This window comes from Pinus tabuliformis, chromosome 1_1, assembly GCF_031772625.1.
Source record: "Pinus tabuliformis cultivar Carrire ecotype Pingquan chromosome 1_1, CPIR1, whole genome shotgun sequence".
NCBI lineage: Eukaryota > Viridiplantae > Streptophyta > Pinopsida > Pinales > Pinaceae > Pinus > Pinus tabuliformis.
In genome coordinates this window covers 689,928,477-689,949,295 of record NC_142297.1, presented here as the reverse complement: position 1 = coordinate 689,949,295, position 20,819 = coordinate 689,928,477, and the positions used below count along the sequence as shown (strand labels likewise).

At 38.7% G+C, this 20,819-nt stretch overlaps 1 long non-coding RNA gene across 1 annotated transcript in view; it reads right to left on the bottom strand.

Annotated features, from left to right (window-relative positions):
- Nucleotides 1–2,303: 2,303 nt before the first annotated feature.
- The window catches only part of LOC149215290 (uncharacterized), a 278,730-nt gene continuing 260,214 nt past the window's right edge, over nucleotides 2,304–20,819 (bottom strand). The window contains exons 4-5 of the long non-coding RNA XR_016250469.1: nucleotides 2,921–3,531; nucleotides 2,304–2,790 (exon numbers count right to left, since the gene is read on the bottom strand). This is a non-coding gene — a long non-coding RNA (uncharacterized LOC149215290). The remainder of the gene's footprint in view (nucleotides 2,791–2,920; nucleotides 3,532–20,819) is intronic.

The following is a 20,819-nucleotide window of genomic DNA, read 5'->3' as shown; positions in this document are numbered from 1 at the left end:
TCAGTAGAGGGATGAGCAACCAGGGCCGAAGGGATGATAAATTGATAATTCAGGCTGTGGGTGAAGTGAATGCCTGAGCCAAAATCTATACAACAATAAATATTACAACGTCTCCCAGGGGTTGTGCGAGAGCTAGGTGCTATCACTACATGAGGGCAGAGGCATTGCAGGGGCCGAGGTTGCAGGGGAGGATTGGCAGGAGCAGAGGTGGTATTTTCCCGACAGTTCATGTTTGTCGTGAGTCGAGGTTGATGGCGGTTAACTGAATGGTGGCAACGCTCGCCACAGGCCAACCCAGTTGGCAACCACTTCACTGTCCTCCATTATCACCCGCATCTGGGATAATAAATTATATAGTTATAAACTATATAATAATTAATTAAAGTTAATTTATGTATAGTCATAAACTATATATTAATCAATTAAAATTTAATTAATTGAACTATAGATATAAACTATATATTTCGTACTGACATTAAGTGGAGAGGGACAGGGTTCTGGGCGGAAGGAAGTCGAAGAAACCTGGAAGGCTTGACAACGGAGGAAAAAAACAGGGAGGTAAAAACAATGAACAAGTATGTGAATGGGTTGGAAAATCGGAGGGGTCAACAGGGTCACGATAGCACAACAACGAAGAATGTAGGAACAACGATCAACGTGAACCCATTGTTGACGGCGGAAGGCATGATGGATGCGCACGACAGGGGATGTTGTCAACGAAGCAGGAATGAATGCAGTTGAACGGAGAAATAGCAAGCAGAGGTGTTTGTGAAAGCTAAAGAATCCGTGACTACACAACAATGAGTCGAGGAGCTACTTGCTCTGATACCAGATGGTGTAGACATACCAGATGGTGTAGACAAACCAATGCAATTGACATAAAAATATGTATTTATTAATAATGAATATAAATTGACCGTTTACGTTTACAGGGTGAGAGGCCCGGGCGTGATCTCTGATCATGCTGTGTGACCTAATTAGCTAAATCGTTTACAAAATACTAAATTTTTATATAACATAGCCTCAACTCAACATGGCATTCAAACAAGACTATTTGTAGTTAAGTGGTGAATGCTCTATTGGCCAGTAATTACCAATATATAGATTTTTCAATGATGAGTATTTCATATTATATTTATGTTACTTTTATTTGATGAGATCATGTGTTTTAATTTTAATTTTTAAAATTTATCCTTAGCATGTCAATTGTGCTTAGCATGAGTGGTTAAAAGAAATATTGTTATCCTCTCCACTTGAGTTCAATTCCTATATGAGACAAGTTGAGCTCATAATGAATATTACTTGTATTTCTCATATAGAATATAAAGATATTTCTCATGGAATATATATATATATATATATATATATTTTGGGTGGTTGGAAGGAACAATTGTTATCTTCCCCATATAGGTTTTATTTCCACAAGTGACATGTTGAACCCATGTCTTTGAAACTTCTTGTACATTCACGAATCCTATGAAATATCCTACCCTTGCTTATCAGCTGGAGGGTGAGGTGTTTTGTTACATGGGAAACAATGTTAAGGAATAGTATACTATAGTTATGTGTGATGACATATATTGAAGCTTGATGTCTTAATCATGTTAGAAACTTATCATATCTACTAATAATTGGCCTACAACCAAGAACAATAGATAGCACGTATTCTTGATGCCCATGCTCTATTAGATCTCGATTAGAAAATGACATATGAATTAGCATTTTATCAAAGTTATTTTGTAATTTTTGAAGTACTTGTGAACAATCTTGTTATAAAGCAATCTTGTGAAAGCCTTTTTCTTCACATTATATCCTCAGAAGATATGTTATGTTGATACATCTTGATTTCCAATGCAAATAATGTGAAATATTGTGCAGTTCACTAAAAGCATCCTTAACTTATTTTCCATTTACTGTGATAAAAAGCAATTTAATGTCACATCCATCCAAAACTAATGGTTATTGGCTGCCATTGTTTCCAGGATGGTCAATTATTCTTGGCAGTCTGCAGTTCACTAAAAACATCCTTAACTTCGCTCCAGGATGATCAATTATTCTTGGTAGTGTGCAGTTCACTAAAAACATCCTTAACTTCTTTTGCATTTACTCTGATAGAAGCAATTTAATGTCACATCCATCTTAACTTCTTTTGCATTTACTCTGATAGAAGCAATTTAATGTCACATCCATCCAAAACTAAAGGTTATTATTGGCTATCATTGCTTCCAGGATGATCAATTATTCTTGGCAACGAGAAAGTTTTCTGATTATGGGCCACAGAAATTTCAGATCTATTTTATCAAGGAGAAAAATCAGGTTTTAGGTAGAATATAAGACCTCCAGGTGGGGTTCCATGTCTGCTTCCTCCACTTGAGTTGAGGAACATTGGGTTGCAATTGTATTGGCCACCTTCCCAAGACAGAAAAAGTATTTAAAAAGTGCAAAATGACATTCCTCTACAACAGTTCCTTGGGGCTAACTACGGTTTCCATTTGTATAAGTACCTTGGATAAGGAAAAGAAGCACCAGAGCATATAATAGCCCCTTAGATAGCCGCAAAGTTTAGCTCCATCAACGCAACCATCCACCCAATGCATGTTGCAGATGGAAAGGCCATTAGTCACATAGTCAAATCCAATAAAGTCCCTCACAATACCACCTGTTATTGCAGCTAGCAGTTCGGTCGACCTCCATCCAGAGATATCTTCGAGGACACCTTATAATAGTAGACATGTGATCACTAAAGCATGCGCAGTACATGAGGCCATTTTTCTGCAAGTGAGCATTTTGCTGATTGCAAAGAAAACCATTTTAATAATTGTACACCGATAGTGTATATATAAAATTGTTTAGCCATGTAAATTTTCAAAACATTTTCCATTTAAAGAGCTAAGATTTTTGAAAAAGAATGATCTTGTACCAGAGACTTCCTCCCATTGTATTATCCTTGCCTCGTGAATATAAATCATCGTCATTCTGTTGGATTGTCGTCAGGTTGTAAGCAATCTGTAACTGTACAGGATGGAACTCTCCATAGCCAAAGCTACAATAACTTACAATATCACTCTTGGAAGCAAAGATATATAGTGGGCCTCAGTCATTAATTTCGAAAGCCATGATAGAAACCACAATCTTCTGTCACATAAGCTACCTTATCTACATTAGACTCACATAGTGAATCATGAATATGGGAATTAACATCGACATTCTAACAGTAATACTCTCCTCTATAGAAACCTTGAAATCCAAAAACCACCTTCTTTGATCTTCTTAATATAGCTGAACAAATTCTAAAATGCTTATATTTCAAAAGATTATTTATTATAAGATTCCAATAAGCTTGCACATTAATCAATGAGGGCTAACAGAGGCTCCACCGCTCCTTTGTAACTTTTCTGCATCTACAGAAGTCTGTCATGCCTGTCATCACTGGTGTTCCTCCCACGAGACCAAGAAAGTGGATTTGATACCACTGTCATGAGTCCAAATCGTCATAGATGGTAAGACTATAGGAGCAACTGATAAATAGCACTACAACAGAAAGCGTAGTTAGGCCAAGTTTAACAGTGATATACAAACAGCAGTAGATTAAACTGTGATGAAAGTAGATTCCACAACAGCAGTAACTTCATTGATTACAACAGTAAATTAAACAAACAGATTAGAGAATACTTATCAGCAATTAGTTCAGCACCCAAAACAACTAAATGCTAGTTATTCCGCATAGAGAACCTCCAAAATTGAACACGTATAGAAGAACATACATAAATATTGGCCAAAAAACAGTTTGTAGTCTGATATCATATAACTAAAACAATCAACGCAGGACAAAGACTTCCCAAAGAAGGCATAATGGCAACAGACACCCATAATATCCAAGGGCAGCTTAGACGTGCGGTCAACCACAGTTTAGTCTCCCACCAGCTACCTCCAATAACCAAAATCCCCGCATAACTCCCATAAAACAAGAGGTCCTATTTAGAACTCATTGACTACTTATGGATTCATCTCTTGCATGTGAAATAAATGGTTTCCAGATTAAATTCACCTAGTGGCCTTATTTATAACCTTAAGATTTATGTTTAACCCATTGCTTCCTCCAGATGGGATATATATTATAACGGGGATTTTGGTTATTGGAGGTCCTATTTAGAACTCATTGATTCCTTATGAATTCATCTCTTGCATGTGAAATAAATGGTTTCCAGATTAAATTCACCTAGTCGCCTTATTTATAACCTTAAGATTTATGTTTAACCCATTGCTTCCACCAAATGGGATATATATTATAACTTATTCTATAACTGTGGTTTAATATCCTTAGAGATATTCTACTCTAAGGCTACCGTATAGCCCATTCAACACAAAATTGGGCCGTCATAATTTATTTTATTTATCACAGCGCACGGGCATTTGCATTTTATTTCGACTAGAAAACATTACATGGTCTTTTGGTATCATAAGAGATTAGATATTGTTGAAGATGCAAGTTACTTCGTTTTACTACTTATTGAGCATTCCTAATTACCAAAAACGAAACACAAAAGATTTCTTAAACAATTACATTTTACTAAACGCAAAAACATGAGACCTCCCATGGTGTTTCTGCGTCCAAAATAGACTAAACTAAAAGGAGGGAGTTGTTCAACAATCAAACATACCTTGTGATAAAAAGAAACAGTATTCTTAATTGGTAGGCACAGTTTTATAATTCATGGTGGTTGTCATATGTAGGTTAAGGTCAAACGCTGACAGGTGTATCATACATTGAACTTAAAAGTAATGCATGATAAATCATACACCTCTTTATCAGCTAGTACAGGTCTGTAGTCTCAAATATCACCCTTGACCTCAAGTCAGAAAAAGTGCTGACAAGAAGGTCGTTGCATTATTATTTACTACATTTTCGTAACTCTTATAATAAAAATGATAGTGCTACATCCTTCTCCAGAAAAGCCTGTTGCTGTGAAATTTTTGGAATAAGACAGAAATTATGTTAACCTCCACTAGAGAGAACCCAAGAGTATGTCAAGTATTCATAGTATTCCAGCAGAAATGGGAATTACGAAAATTTTGCATACCTTCAAATTTGACCCTAACATACACAGATTTGATAAACAACATGAAGAGAAGAGTTTCATTTTTTAAGGTGCCGTGGCTTCAATTTTCAGTGGGATTTTGACCTTCCAAAAAATAACTGCTTTCCTGGAAATAATTTTTTTTCCTAGTTACATTTATCCTATTCACAGAAGTGGTCACAATGGATGATGCTCTAACTCAAGTTATCCTACATGATCATGCTGATGCCAAATGCACAATTTCCTGGCAATATAGGCATTCTCCACAAATTATAAGCCCTTCAGTCAGACAGCCAATGTGAAACCTATGGATGCATGGAAGGCATATAATTTGTTCCCCAGGCAAAAGCTGTTCCAAACAAACAGTGCAACCCTCCAGATCTGATTCTACATTTTCATTTCCAGAATCTTTGACTTTGGTTGACCTTGGAATAAAAGCTTCTCTCTGCAAGCTGCAAATGGCCATCTTTGTAAGCGCTGGTGGCCCTGAGCCACTCCACAACGAAAAGTCCTATTCCATGAATTCCTCAGACGCACTAATCCTGGAAGCCAGCAAGTTTCTTACATCAGCTGGCCGTCTTTCTGCATCAGTAAAATAGATCTGTTCATCAATTGCAGCATAGTTATCAACTCTTGTTTCAGCTGAGGGAATGCTTCTCATCCTGCTGACCTGCATAGTCATTATTTCCCATGTTAATAAAAAATTGTTACATTGATGAAATAGGCACTGCGCTGTATTGCCGGCACAAACAAGATAACTACATTCTATCAAACGGTTTAGCTGACCTGTTGCTCAAAAGTGATGATGCTCTAAATTTCAAATTAAGACGATCTCTGGCATGCATAATCTCTCCTGGTAAAATTTTGTATTTGATTGCTTACTCCGAAAATGTACTCAGAAGTCTGTGTGAGACACCATTTTTATGACTGGAAGCTTCTATGCTGGACTCATTATAAATCCTAGATTTGCTTGACCGTCCCTCACAAAGTGGCACTTAATGATCCCGCATATGAATTCAATTTAAATTCGAATCATCTATAAAAAATGTTCATGGTAAATGTCATGTTCAATTCTATTAGTTACGAATAGAATCATCAAGCTCCTCTGCTTGTTCATCAATTAAGAGATGGTTAAGTAAACAGGCACACTGTAATCATAAACACAAACATAGCATGTCATTAAACAGTACTGGATGGCTGTCTTCAGAAACATCATGGCAGGTGGAATTTGTGCTATGAATTAGCTGGATCACTTCTTTATTTGTTGGCAATAGAAAGCATCATAACAATTCAAGTTATATTTGTGTGTGCTTTTTCTTTACTTTTGAGGTACACTCACTGAATGCAGTTAGCTTACATATTGAGTTTTGGCCACTCTCTGAGGAGCAGGGAAAAATATAGCCAGGATGTAGTCACAAGTTTTTAAGAATTTCGCAGTAAAGCAAACTCAATCACGCATTTCAAACCATTAAGTATATACCATAATAACCATCTTCGCAAAGATAGAAAAATGATAGAACCAAAACAAGGTAACAAACAAACAGATAGAAATCTGGCCCAAGGGCTATGGCTGATAATCATTAAGAAAGAAGAAAAAAATGCCAAGGCACCAAATATCAACATCATAATGCTAAACGAAATGTAAATCGGTAATCCACTGAGCTAACTTGAAAAGGGAGAAACTGCGAGTCGACTAATTGAAGTCTGAAAGAGCCATCTCATTGCTACAGTTCTGCTGACTATGGCCAAAAAAATTGTTCAAACGGCATTTTCTGGGCCAGTTACTCTCATTGGCTACCATAATATATATGTTGTACCTTGCATCTGTTTATGACTCCATTGGAGGTACATTTTTAAATCCATCTTTGCAAAAGGATGCTATTCAATATCTGGATGTTGCACGTAAATGGAATCAAAATGGTATGAGCGAACCAAATCTCTACATATTGTCATGGATTGCATTAATCTCAATGAGCATCTTCCCTCATCTATGTATGTATGTAGAACATAAATTTTGAAATACCCTTTTTCTTCTTGTGCTCAGAATAGACTACATATTTATAACCTGGAAGCATGGGGAGGCACCTAGCTTCCTGTTGACCTCTACTGGTCAACTACCCATGCAGTACACCCCCTTTTTCTTTGCAAGAATGGGGCAGCACCTGACCAGCGTGTCCGTGCCATCCAGCAGTCATCAGCAGCTTGATCATTTCAATTGTAAACTCAGTCTGCATGTGTGAATTGTAAATAATCTAAGCAGATCAGAGTCATGTATGTAAAATTGCCTAGGTGGACCTAACTTTCTATGATAATCTATGTCCCAGAAGGTTTTTCGTCTCACCGATCCATGGATCGGCAGAGTTTTCCTTCAAACCTGACCCCAAAGCCGGGATGGATTTTGTCATTAGAACTTTAGGAGAATCCTAGTGTGTTAATATGCTAGATTATAGTTGTGTCGCAGAACTGGGTGATTTATGAGGGTCTGTGTTAAGTGGACTTGTCCCCTTGAGATGTAAGTTGTAAAAGTCATGATGTAATGTGTCTTGAGGGTCGAAAAATGTTTTAAATCCCCTCGTGAGTCCTAAGTCCTAGGTCCTGGGTGATGTTTCCAAAGGTTTAGTTCGATGATCCATTTAAAAAATGAAATAAAATAAATAAAAAATTTAAAATTTAAAAAAAAATGAAATAAACAAAAAATAATAATAAAAAAAAAAATTTAAAAATTTAAAAATTTTAAAAATAATAATAAGATAATAAATAATAAAAAATTTAAAAATTTAAAAAAATGAAATAAAAAAAATAATAAAAAAAAAAATTAAAAATTTAAAAATTTAAAAAATAATAATAAAATAATAAATAATAAAAAATTTAAAAAATAATAATAAAATAATAAATAATAAGAAATTTTAAAAATTTTAAAAATAATAATAAAAAATTAATTGAATAAATCTACGGATGAGATCAAGAGATGTCTTGATCTTCATCAACGGTCGAGATCATTTCTACATGGATCACTCGAACTAGCCGTTGGATCATTTCCTTTAAATAGGGTGCTAGGAGTCATTTTCAGATTCATTCGATCTGTGAGTCAGATACTGAAGAAGCTCTCTTGTAAATCTGTTTCTGGTTAATAAAAGAAGACTTTGGGGTCCATATCTTGCTGGTGTTACTCTCTTGGAATGCTGTGAGATCATTTCATTTTCTGCATATGTTATTTTCAGCCATTAATAATAGCTTTTCGTAGAGTATTGTGAGCACAGGTATCTTGTTCACTTGTTGGGGTTTGGGTGCTGTTAGGGTTTCTGAAGTAATGGCAGGTATCTCCAATACTGTTTGAGATCTAGCAGCATTTTTGCCCTCTTTATTGACAATTGTTTTGCGCTGTGCAGAATAACATTTTCTGAAGGAATTTTGTGGGCGTTCGGGGAAGTTCTCGGCTGAACCAGCCAACTCCCGCAAGCGTTTTTTGTTGAGCCCAGCTGGATTTGATCTTGGGTCTATCATTCGGTTTTATTTTTCTGATCTGCATGAGAAGATTTTTGAACTTTTTTCACAGTGACAATCTGAAATTTCTTTTCTTTAAAATATTTCTGTGCTTACTGCTAAATCTGGCTGCTAAGGGCCTAAATCTGTAAATTATTAGGCTGATCTAGGGTTTTAATATTTTTTTCATTAGGGTTTTAAATTTTGTTCTATGCAGTTTTCACTAGGGTTTTCAGTTTCTTGGTTTTAGGCATATTTTTTCTTTGAGTGATCTTTTCCTTTCATGGTTTGCAGGATTATTAAATTTTCAAGCCGAGATGCGAAATTGATATCTGGTTAATGGTTATGATTCGTGGTGGTTTAAAGCATTCATCTTTTAAAACTTTCAGTTGCTGGATATCGTTTTTTGAGCATTGTGATTTAGCTGATGATAGATGATTACTGTTCATGGTTTATTTTTCTATATCATTTAAAAAGTAATCATTTTAATAACAATCTCTCAAGGCACTGGTCTGCTAACTAATCAAATCATTTTAGTGCTTATCTTAATCGTGTCTCGTGTCTCCCAACCAACTGTTTGGCAGTTCGTCTTCATTATCTCATAGGGTCTACACCCCTTAGCTGCGGGAGACAGGCTTAAACGGAGGGATCGGGGATCAGAGTGACAGCCCCCGGTCTGAGCGTTGTCGTGTCAATCCGCGCGACAACATTTTTTGGCGTCGTTGCCGGGGATAGAGTTTTTCTGTCCTTGGTGTTTCAACGACTTTTTATCATTCATCGTGCATCTTTCTATCATTCGTTTGAGCCGGCAACGCCAACATTTTTTGGCACCGTTGCCGGGGATACTTTTTCTCGGCGTTTCAACGACAATCATCCTTCTCATTTTTTATCTTTTCATCTGGCCCGGCAACGCCAACATTTTTTTGGCGCCGTTGCCGGAGATAGAGTTTTTCTGTCCCTGGAGTTTCATCGACATTCATCTTCTCATCTCTCATCTCTCAGTTGAGCTGGCAAATTCAATATTTTTGGCATCTTTTCATCCCATATCAGCAGCATCTCTTGGGATTGTTTCTTGTTTGGGTGGCGACTCCACTTTCTCATTTTTCCCAGACAATAAGCTTTCCTCATATTTGCTTGTGGTTACCTTTTGGATCCTAGAATCAGATTCATTGTTCAAGTGGCGACTCCACTGTTTTCATCTCTTGATTTTCTTGAGCAGGTATCTAGTTCTATCATCATTTTAATCCCTTATCTTTCATCATGGATTATTCATTTAAACCATGTCATTTTACTGATAATCTCCATGATCTTCCGAAAGAGGCCGTTGGTAAATTATTTAAATTCTCGGGTGGTGATTCGGTCACTGTTGGACAACATTTAAACAGGTTTACTTGTGTAATGATCTTATATTGTAAATTTCCTCAATATAATCATGAAGATTTCAAGATCCGTCTATTTGTCCATTCTTTAGAGGGTGATGCCTTGAATTGGTTTAATAATTTTCCTAATGATTTTTTCACTTCTTTACAAGACATTCTCAATGCTTTTAAAGATAGATATGATAATCCAAACAGCTTGCCTTCTACCTCTAAAATTGTGCAACAGAATGAAAGTAATTTGATAAGAGGTCCAGCTGAAAGATCCCAAGACGATTCATCATGTCAGAATGTGTCATCCACCGGAAATATTGCAGATCAAGTTCATGATAGTGAAAAATCAGGGACAAATGACAATGAAAGGGAGGAGCAAAAGCAAATTTTACGAGATCTAATGATGCTGGTGAGAAATATGGAAATCAATCAAACTAATTATGTCAATGATGTGAAAACTTTATGCACCCATCTGGAAAAACGTAACAGGGAGATTGAGGTCACGCAAAGTCACCATGCTAAAGAAATTGAGGCCATAAAAACTAATTATGAAACAGAAATTAGAAACATGCATAACAAGATGTCAGTCTTAGAGGAAAATATGGTGACCATAAAAGCTGATCATGGTAGGGAAATTGACTCTATGCAAAACAAGTTACTAACTATGGAAGAGGAAATGACTATCATGACGTTCAATCATAATAATCAGTTGGCTGACATGCAAGCGAATCATAAAGAAGAAATAAATTTCATGCAACATTGCTTGATGGACATAAAAGAAAAGAATGATAAAGTAATAAAACACATGCAAGAGCACCATGCCATACAAATCAGTGCTATAAAGGTTGAACACTCTAGTCAGATGGATGCCATTAAAATACAAGTTCAAAGGTTTCAGCAACTGGCAGAGGATAAGAGAAACCAGCAAACATCAACAGATCAGGAGTCTTCTCATTTGCTGCAACAAGATTCATCTTATTATTGGGAGGTTGTTGATTCGATTGAAAGATGGTTGATTGAGGGTGATCCAGACAGACTTAAGAATGATAAAGATCAGATGCAAGATGAAGAAAGACATAGCACGCATATCTTACATACTTCATCTGATAGCTTTGAAACAGAAAGTACCAGGTCATCAGTAATTCAACCAGTGAGAAAGAAAAAGCGCAAGAGAAAGAAAATGAGAAGAAGATTTGACGCATCAGACGGCCGCAAGCAGCTTGATTTTCGGATAGGAAAGAGTCCTACCATATGCAAAATGGGACATGGCACATCCGACAAGCAGCCGACAGATTTGCCTGAAAGCAGGCAAATGCTCAGTGTGCACTATATTGAACACATTTGATGCCGTAGGGCATCCTTTGTATCGTATTTCTAACCCTACTCCTTGTTTTTTCCGCATTTTCGTTTCTGCTTTAGATAGCTAATAAATGAAGAGCTTGTATCTTTATTGTGCTTAATGTATATGATGATTTTGGATGGACGCTACTTATTTTTGTGTTGTATGGATGCAGATTCTGGATTCTCACATTCCTGCAAGCAGCAACGTGTCCCCAAGTAGAGCCAGATGTTGACCTCTACTGGTCAACTACCCATGCAATACACCCCCTTTTTCTTTGCAAGAATGGGGCAGCACCTGATCAGCGTGTCCGTGCCATCCAGCAGTCATCAGCAGCTTGATCATTTCAATTGTAAACCCAATCTGCATGTGTGAATTGTAAATAATCTAAGCAGATCAGAGTCATGTATGTAAAATTGCCTAGGTGGACCTAACTTTCTATGATAATCTATGTCCCGGAAGGTTTTTCGTCTCACCGATCCATGGATCGGCAGAGTTTTCCTTCAAACCTGACCCCAAAGCCGGGATGGATTTTGTCATTAGAACTTTAGGAGAATCCTAGTGTGTTAATATGCTAGATTATAGTTGTGTCGCAGAACTGGGTGATTTATGAGGGTCTGTGTTAAGTGGGCTTGTCCCCTTGAGATGTAAGTTGTAAAAGTCATGATGTAATTTGTCTTGAGGGTCGAAAAATGTTTTAAATCCCCTCGTGAGTCCTAAGTCCTAGGTCCTGGGTGATGTTTCCAAAGGTTTAGTTCGATGATCCATTTAAAAAATGAAATAAAATAATAAAATAAATAAAAAATTTAAAAATTTAAAAAAATGAAATAAATAAAAAATAATAATAAAAAAAAAAAATTTAAAATTTAAAAAATAATAATAAAATAATAAATAATAAAAAATTTAAAATTTTAAAATTAAAAAAAATGAAATAAATAAAAAATAATAAAAAAAAAATTAAAAATTTAAAAATTTTAAAAATAATAAATAATAAAAAATTTTAAAAATTTAAAAAATAATAATAAAATAATAAATAATAAGAAATTTTAAAAATTTTAAAAATAATAATAAAAAATTAATTGAATAAATCTACGGATGCGATCAAGAGATGTCTTGATCTTCATCAACGGTCGAGATCATTTCTACATGGATCACTCGAACTAGCCGTTGGATCATTTCCTTTAAATAGGGTGCTAGGAGTCATTTTCAGATTCATTCGATCTGTGAGTCGGATACTGAAGAAGCTCTCTTGTAAATCTGTTTCTGGTTAATAAAAGAAGACTTTGGGGTCCATATCTTGCTGGTGTTACTCTCTTGGAATGCTGTGAGATCATTTCATTTTCTGCATATGTTATTTTCAGCCATTAATAATAGCTTTTCGTAGAGTATTGTGAGCACAGGTATCTTGTTCACTTGCTGGGGTTTGGGTGTTGTTAGGGTTTCTGAAGTAATGGCATGTATCTCCATTACTGTTTGAGATCTAGCCGCATTTTTGCCCTCTTTATTGACGATTGTTTTGAGCTGTGCAGAATAACATTTTCTGAAGGAATTTTGTGGGCGTTTGGGGAAGTTCTCGGCTGAACCAACCAACTCCCGCAAGCGTTTTTTGTTGAGCCTAGTTGGATTTGATCCTGGGTCTATCATTCGGTTTTATTTTTCTGATCTGCATGAGAAGATTTCTGAAGTTTTTTCACAGTGACAATCTGAAATTTCTTTTCTTTAAAATATTTCTGTGCTTACTGCTAAATCTGGCTGCTAAGGGCCTAAATCTGTAAATTATTAGGCTGATCTAGGGTTTTAATATTTTTTTCATTAGGGTTTTAAATTTTGTTCTATGCAGTTTTCACTAGGGTTTTCAGTTTCTTGGTTTTAGGCATATTTTTTCTTTGGGTGATCTTTTCCTTTCATGGTTTGCAGGATTATTAAATTTTCAAGCCGAGATGCGAAATTGATATCTGGTTAATGGTTATGATTCGTGGTGGTTTAAAGCATTCATCTTTTAAAACTTTCAGTTGCTGGATATCGTTTTTTGAGCATTGTGATTTAGCTGATGATAGATGATTACTGTTCATGGTTTATTTTTCTATATCATTTAAAAAGTAATCATTTTAATAACAATCTCTCAAGGCACTGGTCTGCTAACTAATCAAATCATTTTAGTGCTTATCTTAATCGTGTCTCGTGTCTCCCAACCAACTGTTTGGCAGTTCGTCTTCATTATCTCATAGGGTCTACCCCCCTTAGCTGCGGGAGACAGGCTTAAACGGAGGGATCGGGGATCAGAGTGACAGCCCCCGGTCTGAGCGTTGTCGTGTCAATCCGCGCGACAACACTTCCAATTAGTGACCAGGGTATAATTCAATCCAGCCCATCCCCACCTGCATATTCCTAGACATCTCATCAGATTCCACTAATTTTAATGAGCATCTTCTCTTAACTTTCATCTTGTGCTCAGAAAAGAGTACGTATCTAGAACCTGGAAGCATGCAGAAAACCTACCTTCGACTTAGTGACCAGATTGTAATTCAATCCTTCCCATTCTCGCCTGCATATTCCTATAAGTCTCATCTGGTTCCACTAATTGTAGAGACCATCTTCCCTTAAATTTCATGTTGTGCTTAGGAAAATGTACATATTTAAAACATGGAAGCATGTTGAAGACCTAATGTCCACTCCGTGACCAAATTGTACTTTAATCCAACCCATTTTAGTTCTCAAGAATAAGTGCTATTGGCTTCATTTTATAAAAAAATGGCACCAGAAATGCTGTTGTTCAAGTCTGTGAAATTTAAATGCAGCATCTCTATATATCGATCATAAATTTGTGAACCAAGTGTACCGCCTTCAAATGAGGAATATTCTGAAATATTGACAATTACAATAGTCCAGATTGTTCATTACAAGTAGAAAGTCCCTACGATAGTTGTACAGAAGATGTTTTAACTTTAGAGTTAATCCTCTGCATATTGAGACTGTCTTCAAGATTATTTTATGTCTGATAAGATTCAGATACATAGAGGAAATCACATACAACTGAGATCTAGTTCTTCAATCTGCACTGAGACTAGACTTACAGGACATGAAGAAAGATAACAATGAGAATACAATAGGAGTGAAGTTTAAATGACAAAACCAAAACAAAGAGACAGAGGCAAAGAGGTATTAGGATTGTAGTAAGTCTTGTGAAAAATCGGTGACCCGATTCCTACTGCAGCAAACTGATGATATTTCTCCTATTTGTTGAATTCCTTAAACAAATTACTTGCAGTTTTCTACAGCAAATATCGAAATACATACTCTGCAGCCTACACAAAATAAATACTGCGGAAACTAAATACAACACTGGAGAGAAATAAACACATACACATTTACACAGTTGTTTTTGGACAATGTCCCTGGAAAAGCCCAATGTGGGAAAACTGGTGCAGCAGCTGAGGGTTTTATTATTAAACAGTAGTTTTTGAGTACAAATCGTTGGATGCCCAAACTGGCTATCCGATATAGAGAAAAAATGGCAAAGAGTTAGTGAGAAAAATATCACACTGATTCAGGAGATCTGACACTGATCAAGGGCTGGTAGCGGGCTCCACGCTGCTTCTGCACAACATTTGCATCAATCCTACGCAGATCTGTGTCACATTGGTTGGGCTTTGTGTCACCTTCTCTGCTGATCTCCTGCTATCTGAAAATTCGACCTTCTAGCCCTCCGGTGTCACACCCTAGCTTCTAGTACTGGATCTCGACTCTCCCAGTTGGATTTCGAACTCCCTCTAAAGCTCTGGTTTGCCTCTGCGTGGCACTACGCTGCCTCACTGAACTGGTCTATGCCCTCTCTTCTTTGCACTCTTCGGATGTGGAAAACTCTCCTCTGGACTACTATTCATGCCCCTCACTGCAAGAAGATCACTCAATCTCACTCCAGCAACTCAACACTGCTACTCTTGAGAAATTCGATCTCTGATCTCTCATTCGATGTGTTCTAGAAATGCCCATCAAGCTCCTTCTTATAATCTTTCGTTGGAGCACAGAACATAATCAAAGTATAATATTAACTAGGAGTTGATCCTTCTCTTCTTCTAGAAGATACACACCAGATTTAATTAATACCCTTTAATTAACTAGATTTCCTAAGTTTACACTTAGGGAACCATTTAAAAAAAGTTAATTATTTTAATTAAACCATCTCTAGGTGGAATTTTCCGAAACGATTTATTGGTATTGGAGAATGCACATGTCTTAGCATCTCTAGAAAATCTCGAGGCAAGAGCACATCCGATGCTACAAAAATCAACACTCCCTCTTAGCAAGGAATGTGCTTTAGTGTTGCAACCTATTGAAGCATCACTCTGTCTCTGCACCATCTCCTATTGCACTGCTGATGTATGACTCTACTGCCCACCAACTACTGCGCAACTCTAATATGAGTTACATTTGCGTTGTTGTTGGCCCTGTTGAACTGCTTCCGACACTGTATCTGCATTGCAACCCTCTCTAACTGCTACTGCTGCAACTGCAACAATTGCAATGGAAAAGCAGCCAAAATACTGAACCAACTATGTTCAGTATGATGCATCCGTCGTCCGAGTTCTGACTGCTACTAGCCTCTGCGCTGCTGTTGACTCTACTCTGTGCCAACTACATAACTTCCAACTCTGCGCTGTGCTCTTCAGAATCTGACCGCTACTAGCTACTGTATTTGTCACTCTGGCACCTGACTGCACCAACTGTCATTGTTCCATCCTGCTACTGCTGACTATGGGCTCCCATAGCAAGGTCTTGATCCAAGGGTGGACTCCTCAAGGATCTTGCCCATTCTGTAGCTCTTTGGGGCTACAACTCCAGATCACCCCACCTCACCCATGGAGGCATCTTGACAATCATGGCAAACTCTTACTCCAATCTAGAGTACAACCTATCGATCTCAATGGATGCAGCTTGCTGATCCTGCTTCTCCTCTTTTTCCTTCTTTCCGAGAGGACACTGAGTGTTGTAATGGCCCAACTCACCACACCTGAAGCACTTCATCTTCGAAATGTTCTTCTTTATTCTGCACTGCTCTTGCTGCCCCTTTGACGCAAGGGCCACATCCTCCTCTTCCTTCACTTCTTTTGTCCAACTGCTACTACTGCCACTGACTGTGGCTTTCACTAGATCACGCCTCATCTCCTCCTAGTGCAGATCAGTCCACACACGTTCCCAATCTGGCAGTTGTTCTCTACCCAGTATGCTTTGGACGACAACTTGCCAATCTTTTGAAATGTTATTTAGTGCTAATCATACAAACTTTGAGAGCTGGGGCGTTGTCCCTACCGATGCAAGTTGGTCATGGACATCCTAAAGCCTCGTAAGGAAGGGATTGATCCTCGTCTTCTTCTAAAAGATACACACCAGATTTAATTAATACCCTTTAATTAACCAGATTAGGTTTAGACTTAGGGAACCATTTAAAAAAAGTTAATTATTTTAATTAAATCATCTCTAGGTGGAATTTTCCCAAACAATTTCTTGGTATTGGAGAATGCACATGTCTTAGCATCTCTACAAAATCTCGAGGCAAGAGCACATCCGATGCTACAAAAATCAACACTCCCCCTTAGCGAGGAATGTGCTCTAGTGTTGCAAGTTTGCAACCCACAGAAGCATCACTATGTCTCTGCACCATCTCTTGTTGTGCTCCCGATGTATGGATCTACTGCCCACCAACCACTGCGCAACTCCGATATGAGTTACATTTGCGTTGTTGTTCGCCCTGCTAAACTGCTTCCAACACTACATCTGCATTGCAACCCTCTCTAACTGCTGTTGCTGCAACTGCAACAACTGCAACGGAAAAGCATCCAAAATACTGAACCAACTGTGTTCAGTATGATGCATCCGTTGTCCGAGTTCTGGCCATTACTAGCCTTTGCGCTGTCATTGAAGCCTCTGCATTGCTGCTAACTCTGATTTGTGCCAACTGCACAACTGCCAACTCTGCTCTGCGTTGTTCAGAATCCGACCGCTACTAGCTACTGCATTTGTCACTCTGGCACCTCAGTGCACCAACTATCACTGGTCCATCCTGCTACTGCTGACTATGGGCTCCTGTAGCAAGGTCTTGATCCAAGATTATTATATGTGAGAGTTGTTTATTTCAGTAGCATAGGATGTGCTCTTGCCTCGATATTTTGCTAGGACAATCATGGCAAACTCTTCCTCCAGTCTGGAGGATAACCTGTCAATCTCAGCGAATGCATCTTGCTAATCTTGCTTCTCCTCTTTGTCCTTCTTTCTGAGAGGACACTGAGCGCTGTAGTGGCCCAGCTAGCCACACCTGAAGCACTTGATCTTCAAAATGTCCTTTATTCTGCGCTGCTCCTGCTACCCCTTTGATGCAAGGGACACGTCTTCCTCTTCCTTCATTGCTTTCATCCCATTGCCACTGATTGTGGCCTTCAGCAGATCACGCCTCATCTCCTCCTGTTGCAGATCAACCTACACACATTCCCAATCTGGCAGTTTTTCTTTGCCTAAGATGCTCTAGATGAAAACTTGCCAATCCATTGAAATTCTATCCAGCGCTAATTGTACAAACTCTGAGGGCTGGGGCGCTGTACCTACTAAAGCAAGCTGGTCTCGGACATCCTGAAGCCTCGTAAGGAAGGGATCCACACACTCCCCTTTTTGCATCCTCGTGCAGCCTTCCTCACTGTGGAAAATTTGGCAAAGACAACAATTCCCCTAGCAATAGCTGTCCTTCTTTGATCCATAAACTGTTTTCACTGCTGTTGCCAACATTGCTGCAGTTGTTGCTCCCAATTTTGCTCCTCCTGATGTTATTCTGCCAGCAACTGCTGCAAAATAACTGTGTCCCAACTGAAGATATGCTCTGCAAGGAAAAATATGCTGCTCCCTTATGCCTCTGGAAAGCTTCGATCTAGAGAATCGAATTTCTCTGTCGACTCACTCAGAGAAATCGATCTCACTCAAAGCTTTGACCTTCTTGGCCCAAGGACTGCGCCGCCTCTGGGATTTCAAATTTCTGCCTTTGTAGTAATTTCGAACTCCCTCTTTCTTTCTGCAACTGAGCTCTTCTACTCACGATCTATGCTCTGATACCATGTGAAAAATCCGTGACCCGATTCCTTCTGCAACAACCTAATGATATTTCTCCTATTTGTTAAATTCCTTAAGCAAATTACTTGTAGTTTTCTACAACAAATATCGAAATACATACACTGCAGCCTACACAAAATAAATACTTCAGAAACTAAATATAGCACTGGAGAGAAATAAACACACACATTTACACAGTGGTTTTTGGACAATGTCCCCGAAAAACCCAATGTGGGAAAATCGGTACAATTGCCGAGGGTTTTATTATTAAGCAGTAGTTTCTGAGTACAAATCATTGGATGCCCAAACTGGCTATCCGATATAGAGAAAAACTAGCAAAGAGTTAGTGATTAAAATTACACACTAATGCGACAGATTTGACCCTGATGAGGGGTTGGTTGGCGGGCCCCACGTTGCCTCTGCGCACCTTCTATGTTAGTCCTACACAAATCTGCGCCACACTAGCTAGGCTCTGTGTCACCTTCTCCGTTGATCTCTCGCTATCTGGAAATTCGACCTTCTGGCACTCCGGTCTCACACCCAGGCTTCTGGCACTGGATCTCGACTCTCCCATCTGGATTTGAAACTCCCTTTGAAGCTCTGCGCGGCCTTTGTGTAGTACTGCATTGTCTCACTGAACTGCTCTATGCCCTCTCTGCTTTGCATTATCCAGCTCTGGAAAAATCTCCTCCGGACTACTATCCCTGGCCCTCACTACAAGAAAATCACTGGATCTCACTCCGGCAACTTAATGCTGCTACTCTTGAGAAATTCGATCTTTGATCTCTCATTCGATGTGTTCTCCAAGTGCCCATCAAGCTCCTTCCTATAATATCCATGCTGATGTATGGTTTCTCTGCCCATCACAACTGCACAACTTTGATATGAGCTGCTCTGCCCAAACTGGCTATCCGATACAGAGAAAAAATGGCAAAGAGTTAGTGAGAAAAATATCACACTGATTCAGGAGATCTGACATTGATCAAGGGCTGGTAGTGGGCTCCACGTTGCTTCTGCACAGCGTTTGCATCAATCCTACGCAGCTCTGTGTCACATTGGTTGGGCTTTGTGTCACCTTCTCTGCTGATCTCCTGCTATCTGAAAATTCGACCTTCTAGCCCTCCGATGTCACACCCTAGCTTCTAGCACTGGATCTCGACTCTCCCAGTTGGATTTCGAACTCCCTCTAAAGCTCTAGTTTGCCTCTGCGTGGCACTACGCTGCCTCACTGAACTGGTCTATGCCCTCTCTTCTTTGCACTCTTCGGATGTGGAAAACTCTCCTCTGGACTACTATTCATGCCCCTCACTGCAAGAAGATCACTCGATCTCACTCCGGCAACTCAACACTGCTACTCTTGAGAAATTCGATCTCTGATCTCTCATTCGATGTGTTCTAGAAATGCCCATCAAGCTCCTTCTTATAATCTTTCGTTGGAGCACAGAACATAATCGAAGTATAATATTAACTAGGAGTTGATCCTTCTCTTCTTCTAGAAGATACACACCAGATTTAATTAATACCCTTTAATTAACTAGATTTCCTAAGTTTACACTTAGGGAACCATTTAAAAAAAGTTAATTATTTTAATTAAACCATCTCTAGGTGGAATTTTCCCAAACGATTTCTTGGTATTGGAGAATGCACATGTCTTAGCATCTCTACAAAATCTCGAGGCAAGAGCACATCCAATGCTACAAAAATCAACACTCCCTCTTAGCAAGGAATGTGCTTTAGTGTTGCAACCTACTGAAGCATCACTCTGTCTCTGCACCATCTCCTATTGAACTGCTGATGTATGATTCTACTACCCACCAACTACTGCGCAACTCTAATATGAGTTACATTTGCGTTGTTGTTGGTCCTGTTGAACTGCTTCCGACACTGTATCTGCATTGCAACCCTCTCTAACTGCTGCTGCTGCAACTGCAACAATTGCAATGGAAAAGCAGCCAAAATACTAAACCAACTGTGTTCAGTATGATGCATCCGTCATCTGAGTTATGACTGCTGCTAGCCTCTGCGCTATTGTTGACTCTGCTCTGTGCCAACTGCATAACTTCCAACTCTGCGCCGTGCTCTTCAGAATCTGACCGCTACTAGCTACTTTATTTGTCACTCTGGCACCTGACTGCACCAACTGTCATTGTTCCATCCTGCTACTGCTGACTATGGGCTCCCATAGCAAGGTCTTGATCCAAGGGTGGACTCCTCAAGGATCTTGCCCATCCAGTAGCTCTTTGGGGCTACAACTCCAGATCGCCCCACCTCACCCATGGAGGCATCTTGACAATCATGGAAAACTCTTACTCCAATCTAGAGTACAACCTGTCGATCTCAATGGTTGCAGCTTGCTGATCCTGCTTCTCCTCTTTTTCCTTCTTTCCGAGAGGACACTGAGTGTTGTAATGGCCCAACTCAGCACACCTGAAGCACTTCATCTTCGAAATGTCC